The sequence below is a fragment of the Myiozetetes cayanensis genome, unplaced genomic scaffold (assembly GCF_022539395.1).
Source record: "Myiozetetes cayanensis isolate MyiCay16 unplaced genomic scaffold, myiCay2020 scf1415, whole genome shotgun sequence".
Lineage (NCBI taxonomy): Eukaryota > Metazoa > Chordata > Aves > Passeriformes > Tyrannidae > Myiozetetes > Myiozetetes cayanensis.
Genome location: NW_026087066.1, coordinates 1 through 7,614, shown reverse-complemented (window position 1 = coordinate 7,614; position 7,614 = coordinate 1). Strand labels below are relative to the sequence as shown.

Genomic DNA, 7,614 nt, shown 5'->3' with positions numbered 1-7,614 from the left:
CAAAGTGACCCCAAAACCCCCAAAGTGACCCCAAAACCCCCAAAGTGACCCCAAAACCCCAAAACCCCTCAAAAATGCCCCAAAATCCCCCCAAAACGACCCAAAATCCCCCCTCTCTCACCGTTCATCTCCCTCATGGCCTCGATGTGCGTGGGTGGGGTCCTTCAGGACCACAAACCACAGACCCCAAACCCCCAAAGTGACTAAAATGACCCCAAAACCCCTCAAAATGCCCCAAAATGCCCCAAACCCCTCAAATCCCCCAAAATGCCCATTCCCCCAAAGTGACCCCAAATGCCTCCAAATCCCCACAAAAATGCCCCAAAATGCCCCAAAATGCCCCAGAAACCCCCAATCTCACCGTTCATCTCCCTCATGGCCCCGACGTCGTCGTTGGGGTCCTTGAGGACACGAACCCACAGACCCCAAAACCCCCAAATGCCCCAAAATGTCCCAAAATGTCCCAAAACCCCAAAAATCCCTCCCAAAACCCCAGCAGCCCAAACCTCACGTTCATCTCCCTCACTTGGCCCCCGGACGTAGTCGTTAAGGGTCCTTGAAGGACACGAACCCACAGACCCCAAACCTCCCAAAATGACCCCAAAACCCCAAAATCTCCCCAAAATGCCCCAAAAAACCCCCAAAGTGACCCCAAAACCCCAAATCCCCAAAACCCCTCCAAATCCCCAAAATGTCCCCAAAACTCCCAAAACCCCAAAATGCCCCAATCTCACCGTTCATCTCCTCATGGCCTGACGTCGTGGTTGGGTCCTTGAAGGACACGAACCCACAATTTAAACCCCCCAAACCCCTCAAAAACCCCAAATGCCCCCAAAACCCCTAAAGTGACCTCAAAATGTCCCAACCCCCAAAATGTCCCAAAATTCTCAAAATGTCCCAAAAATGCCCCAAAACCTCTCCAAGCCTCCGTTCATCTCCCTCATGGCCCGGACGTCGTCGTTGGGGTCATGAAGGACAGAACCCACAGACCCCAAACCCCCAAAGTGACCCCAAAACCCCCAAAATGACCCCCAAAACCCCAAAGTGACCTGAAATCCCCCCAAGCCCCCAAAATGCCCTAAAACCCCCTCTCTCACCGTTCATCTCCCTCATGGCCCTGAGCGTCGTCGTTGGGGTCCTTGAAGGACACGAACCCACAGACCCCAAACCCCCAAAATGACCCCAAAAACCCCCAAAATGCCCCAAACCCCCCAAAATGTCCCCAAATCCTCCAAATCCCCCAAAATGCCCCAAACCCCCAAAATGTCCAAAAACCCCCAATCTCACCGTTCATCTCCCTCGTGGCCCGGACGTCGTCGTTGGGGTCCTTGAAGGACACGAACCCACAGACCCCAAACCCCTCCAAAATGACCCAAATCCCCCAAAATCCCCAAAACCCCCCAAAATGACCCAAAATGCCCCCAAAGTGCCCCAAACGCCCAAACCTCACCGTTCATCTCCCTCATGGCCCGGACGTCGTCGTTGGGGTCCTTGAAGGACACGAACCCACAGACCCCAAACCCCTCCAAACCCCCTCAAAACCCCCCAAATCCCCCCAAAAATGCCCCAAAACCTCTCAAACCTCACCGTTCATCTCCCTCATGGCCCGGACGTAGTCGTTGGGGTCCTTGGAGGACACGGCCGTAGCCCTTGGTCTTCCCCGAGCGTTTGTCCCGGATCACTTTGGCCTTGAGGAAGGACGGGAAGCGCCCGAAGGCGCGGCCCAGGGTCTCGTCATTGACCTCATTGCCAAGATCCCCGCAGAAAATACGGAAATCATCTGGAAATGAAACAAAAAACCATCCCAAATTAACCCTAAAATCAGCCCAGGGTCTCGTCATTGACCTCATTGCCAAGATCCCCACAGAAAATACGGAAATCATCTGGAAAATGGAAAAAAAATCATCCCAAATTAACCCTAAATCAACCCCAGGGTCTCGTCATTCACCTCATTGCCAAGATCCCCACAGAAAATACGGAAATCATCTGGAAAATGGGACAAAAAACACCACCAAAACACCCCCAAATCACCCCAAAGTCACCCCAAAGTCACCCCAGGGTCTCGTCATTGACCTCATTGCCCAAATCCCCACAGAAAATACGGAAATCATCTGGAAAATGGGCACAAAAACACCCCAAAATCAGCCCAAAGTCACCCCAAAATCAGTCCTAAATCAGCCCAAAGTCAGCCCAGGGTCTCGTCATTCACCTCATTGACAAAATCACTACAAAAAATATGGAAATCATCTGGAAAATGGGACAAAAAACATCCCAAATTAACCCTAAAATCAGCCCCAGGGTCTCGTCATTCACCTCATTGCCAAGATCCCCACAGAAAATACGGAAATCATCTGGAAAATGGGCACAAAAACACCCCAAATTAACCCTAAAATCAGCCCAGGGTCTCGTCATTCACCTCATTGCCCAAATCCCCGCAGAAAATACGGAAATCATCTGGAAAATGGGCACAAAATCACCCCAAATTAACCATAAAATCAGCCCAAAGTCACCCCAGGGTCTCGTCATTCACCTCATTGCCCAAATCCCCACAGAAAATACGGAAATCATCTGGAAAATGGAAAAAAAATCATCCCAAATTAACCCTAAATCAACCCCAGGGTCTCGTCATTCACCTCATTGCCCAAATCTCCACAAAAAATATGGAAATTGTGTGGGAAACAGGCAGAAAAACACCCCAAAATCAGCCCAAATCACCCCAAAATCAGTCCTGAATCAGCCCAAAGTCACCCCAGGGTCTCGTCGTTCACCTCATTGCCCAAATCCCCACAGAAAATACGGAAATCATCTGGAAATGGGACAAAAAAACACCCCAAATTAACCCTAAAATCAGCCCAAAGTCACCCCAGGGTCTCGTCATTCACCTCATTGACAAAATCCCCGCAGAAAATACGGAAATCATCTGGAAATGACACAAAAAATCATCCCAAATTAACCCTAAAATCAGCCCCAGGGTCTCGTCATTCACCTCATTGCCAAGATCCCCGCAGAAAATACGGAAATCATCTGGAAAATGGGCACAAAAACACCCCAAATTAACTCTAAAATCAGCCCAAAATCAGCCCTAAATCAGGCCAAAGTCACCCCAGGGTCTCGTCATTCACCTCATTGCCCAAATCCCCACAGAAAATACGGAAATCATCTGGAAAATGGGCAGAAAAATGCCCCCAAATCAGCCCAAAATCAGCCCAAAATCACCCCAAAATCACCCAAAAGTCACCCCAGGGTCTCGTCATTCACCTCATTGCCCAAATCCCCGCAGAAAATACGGAAATCATCTGGAAATGGGCACAAAAACACCCCAAATTAACCCTAAAATCACCCCCAGGGTCTCGTCATTCACCTCATTGCTAAAATCCCCACAGAAAATACGGAAATCATCTGGGAATGGGACAAAAAAATGCCCCAAAATCAGCCCAAATCACCCCAAAATCAGTCCTAAATCACCCCAAAGTCAGCCCAGGGTCTCGTCATTCACCTCATTGCCCAAATCCCCGCAGAAAATACGGAAATCATCTGGAAAATGGGCAGAAAACCATCCCAAAATCAGCCCAAATCACCCCAAAATCGCCCCAAAGTCACCCCAGGGTCTCATCGTTCACCTTATTGCCAAAATCTCCACAAAAAATATGGAAATTGTGTGGAAAATGGACATAAAAATGCCCCAAATTAACCCCAAAGTCACCCCAAGGTCTCGTCATTCACCTCATTGCCCAAATCACTACAAAAAACATGGAAATCATCTGAAAATGGGACAGAAAAACACCCCAAAATCAGCCCAAATCACCCCAAAGGTCAGGGGGACACCCCAAAATCAGCCCAAATCACCCCAAAATCAGTCCTAAATCAGCCCAAAGTCACCCCAGGTCTCGTTGTTCACCTCATTGCCCAAATCACCGCAGAAAATACGGAAATCATCTGGAAAATGGGCACAAAAACACCCCAAAATCAGCCCAAATCACCCCAAAATCAGTCCTAAATCACCCCAAATTAACCCCAAAGTCACCCCAGGGTCTCGTCATTCACCTCATTGCCCAAATCTCCACAAAAAATATGGAAATTGTGTGGAAAATGGGCACAAAAACATCCAAAATTAACCCTAAAATCAGCCCAAAGTCACCCCAGGGTCTCGTCATTCACCTCATTGCCAAGATCTCCACAGAAAATACGGAAATCATCTGGGAAATGGGCACAAAAACACCCCAAATTAACCCTAAAATCAGCCCAGGGTCTCGTCATTCACCTCATTGCCAAGATCCCCACAGAAAATACGGAAATCATCTGGAAAATGGGCACAAAAACACCCAAAATTAACCCTAAAATCAGCCCAGGGTCTCGTCATTGACCTCATTGCCAAGATCTCCACAGAAAATACGGAAATCATCTGGAAATGGGACAAAAAATCATCCCAAATTAACCCTAAAATCAGCCCAGGGTCTCGTCATTCACCTCATTGCCCAAATCCCCACAGAAAATACGGAAATCATCTGGAAAATGGGACAAAAAACCACCCCAAAATCAGCCCAAAGTCACCCCAGGGTCTCGTCATTGACCTCATTGCCAAAATCTCCACAGAAAATACGGAAATCATCTGGAAAATGGCCAAAAAAACACCCCAAATTAACCTAAATCACCCCAAAAGTCACCCCAGGGTCTCGTCATTCACCTCATTGCCAAGATCCCCACAGAAATACGAAATCTCTGAAAGTGGGCTAAAAAAACATCCCAAATTAACCCTAAAATCAGCCCAGGGTCTCGTCGATACCTCATTGCCAAGATCCCCACAGAAATACCCCAGGGTCTCGTCATTCACCTCATTGCCAAATCCCCGAAAATACGGAAATCATCTGGAAAATGGGCACAAAATCACCCCCAAATCACCCTAAAATCAACCCAGAGTCACCCAGGGTCTCGTCATTCACCTCATTGCCCAAATCCCCACAGAAAATACGGAAATCATCTGGAAAATGGAAAAAACACCCCAAATTAACCTAAATCAGCCAGGGTCTCGTCATTCACCTCATTGCCCAAATCTCCACAGAAAATACGGAAATCATCTGGAAATGGGACAAAAAATCATCCCAAATTAACCCTAAAATCAGCCCAGGGTCTCGTCATTCACCTCATTGCCCAAATCCCCACAGAAAATACGGAAATCATCTGGAAAATGGGACAAAAACTATCCCTAAAATCAGCCCAAAGTCACCCCAGGGTCTCGTCATTGACCTCATTGCCAAAATCTCCACAGAAAATACGGAAATCATCTGGAAAATGGACAAAAAACACCCCAAATTAACCCTAAAATCACCCCAAAGTCACCCCAGGGTCTCGTCATTCACCTCATTGCCAAGATCCCCACAGAAAATACGGAAATCATCTGGAAATGGGCACAAAAAAACATCCCAAATTAACCCTAAAATCAGCCCAGGGTCTCGTCATTCACCTCATTGCCAAGATCCCCACAGAAAATACGGAAATCATCTGGAAATGAGACAAAAAAACATCCCAAATTAACCCTAAAATCAGCCCAAAGTCACCCCAGGTCTTGTCATTCACCTCATTGACAAAATCACTACAAAAAATATGGAAATCATCTGGAAAATGGACATAAAAATGCCCCAAAAACACCCCAAATTAACCCTAAAATCACCCCCAGGGTCTCGTCATTCACCTCATTGCCCAAATCCCCACAGAAAATACGGAAATCATCTGGAAATGGGCACAAAAACGCCCCAAATTAACCCCAAAATCAGCCCAAAGTCACCCCAGGGTCTCGTCATTCACCTCATTGCCCAAATCCCCACAGAAAATACGGAAATCATCTGGAAAATGGGCATAAAAATGCCCCAAAATCAGCCCAAATCACCCCAAAATCAGTCCTAAATCAGCCCAAAGTCACCCCAGGGTCTCGTCGTTCACTTCATTGCTAAGATCTCCACAAAAAATATGGAAATTGTGCGGAAAATGGGCACAAAAACACCCCAAAATCACCCCAAATCACCCCAAAATCAGTCCTAAATCAGCCCAAAGTCACCCCAGGGTCTCGTCATTCACCTCATTGCCCAAATCCCCACAGAAAATACGGAAATCATCTGGAAAATGAGACAAAAAATCATACCAAATTAACCCTAAAATCACCCCAGGGTCTCGTCATTCACCTCATTGCCCAAATCCCCACAGAAAATACGGAAATCATCTGGAAAATGGGCACAAAAACATCCAAAATTAACCCTAAAATCAGCCCAGGGTCTCGTCATTGACCTCATTGCCAAAATCTCCACAGAAAATACGGAAATCATCTGGAAAATGGGCACAAAAACACCCCAAAGTCAGCCCAAATCAGTCCAAAATCAGTCCAAAATCAGTCCTAAATCAGCCCAAAGTCACCCCAGGGTCTCGTCATTCACCTCATTGCCCAAATCTCCACAAAAAATATGGAAATTGTGTGGAAAATGGGCACAAAAACATCCCAAATTAACCCTAAAATCACCCCAGGGTCTCGTCATTCACCTCATTGCCCAAATCCCCACAGAAAATACGGAAATCATCTGGAAATGGGACAAAAAATCATCCCAAATTAACCCTAAAATCAGCCCAAAGTCACCCCAGGGTCTCGTCATTGACCTCATTGCCAAGATCTCCACAAAAAATATGGAAATTGTGTGGGAAATGGGCAGAAAAATGCCCCAAAATCACCTCAAATCACCCCAAATCGCCCCAAAGTCACCCCCAGGTCAGGGGGACACCCCAAAATCAGCCCCAAAGTCACCCCAGGGTCTCGTCATTCACCTCATTGCCCAAATCTCCACAGAAAATACGGAAATCAGCTGGGGGGACACCCCAAAATCAGCCCAAATCACCCCAAAAATCAACCCAGATCACCCCAAAAGGTAATGGGGACACCCCAAAATCAGCCCCGGGGTCAGGGGGACACCCCAAAAGTCAGGGGGGCACCCAAAAGGTCACCAGAGACCCCAAAAGTCACCCCCAAATCACCCCCAGGTTGTCTGGAAATGAGAACAGGGGGACACCCCAAAATCAGCTCCAGGGCCAGGGGGACACCCCAAAGGTCAGAGGGACACCCCAAAAATCACCAGAGACCCCAAAAGTTAATGGGGACACCCCAAAATCAGCCTCAAAGGTCAGGGGGACACCCCAAAGGTCCCCACAGACCCCAAAAATCAACAGAAACCCCAAAAAGGTCAGGGGGACACCCCAAAGTCACCCCCAGGTCACCACAGAAGATCCTGAAATCATTAACGGAGACACCCCAAAATCGACCCAACTCACCCCAAAATGGGCAGAAAAACACCCCAAAATGAGCCCTAATCACCCCAAAATCAACCCAAATCACCCCAAAATTGACCCAAATCACCCCAAAGATCAGGGGGACACCCCAGAGGTCAGGGGGACCCCAAAAACCACCAGAGACTCCAAAAGGTCATGGGGACACCCCAAAATCAGTCCCGGGGGCAGGGGGACACCCCAAAGGTCAGGGGGGCACCCCAAAAATCCCCAGAGACCCCAAAAGTCACCCCCAAATCACCCCCAGGTCCCCACAGAAGATCCCAAAATCATCTGGAAAACAGAGAAACA

The 7,614-nt window shown here is 47.8% G+C and overlaps 1 long non-coding RNA gene across 4 annotated transcripts; it reads right to left on the bottom strand.

Moving 5' to 3' along the window:
• Positions 1-1,591: 1,591 nt before the first annotated feature.
• LOC126637117 (uncharacterized) lies at positions 1,592-7,497 on the bottom strand. Of its 4 annotated transcripts, XR_007628206.1 has the most exons (5): positions 6,177-7,497; positions 4,159-4,261; positions 2,531-2,768; positions 2,314-2,416; positions 1,803-1,845 (listed from the first exon to the last, which is right to left on the bottom strand). It is a non-coding gene; the product is annotated as an uncharacterized LOC126637117 (long non-coding RNA). The 4 variants fall into 4 exon arrangements; XR_007628204.1 differs by lacking the exons at positions 1,803-1,845; positions 2,314-2,416; positions 2,531-2,768 and adding exons at positions 1,592-1,742; positions 3,497-3,534; XR_007628205.1 differs by lacking the exons at positions 1,803-1,845; positions 2,314-2,416; positions 2,531-2,768 and adding exons at positions 1,592-1,742; positions 3,259-3,296.
• Between the last annotated feature and the right edge of the window lie 117 nt (positions 7,498-7,614).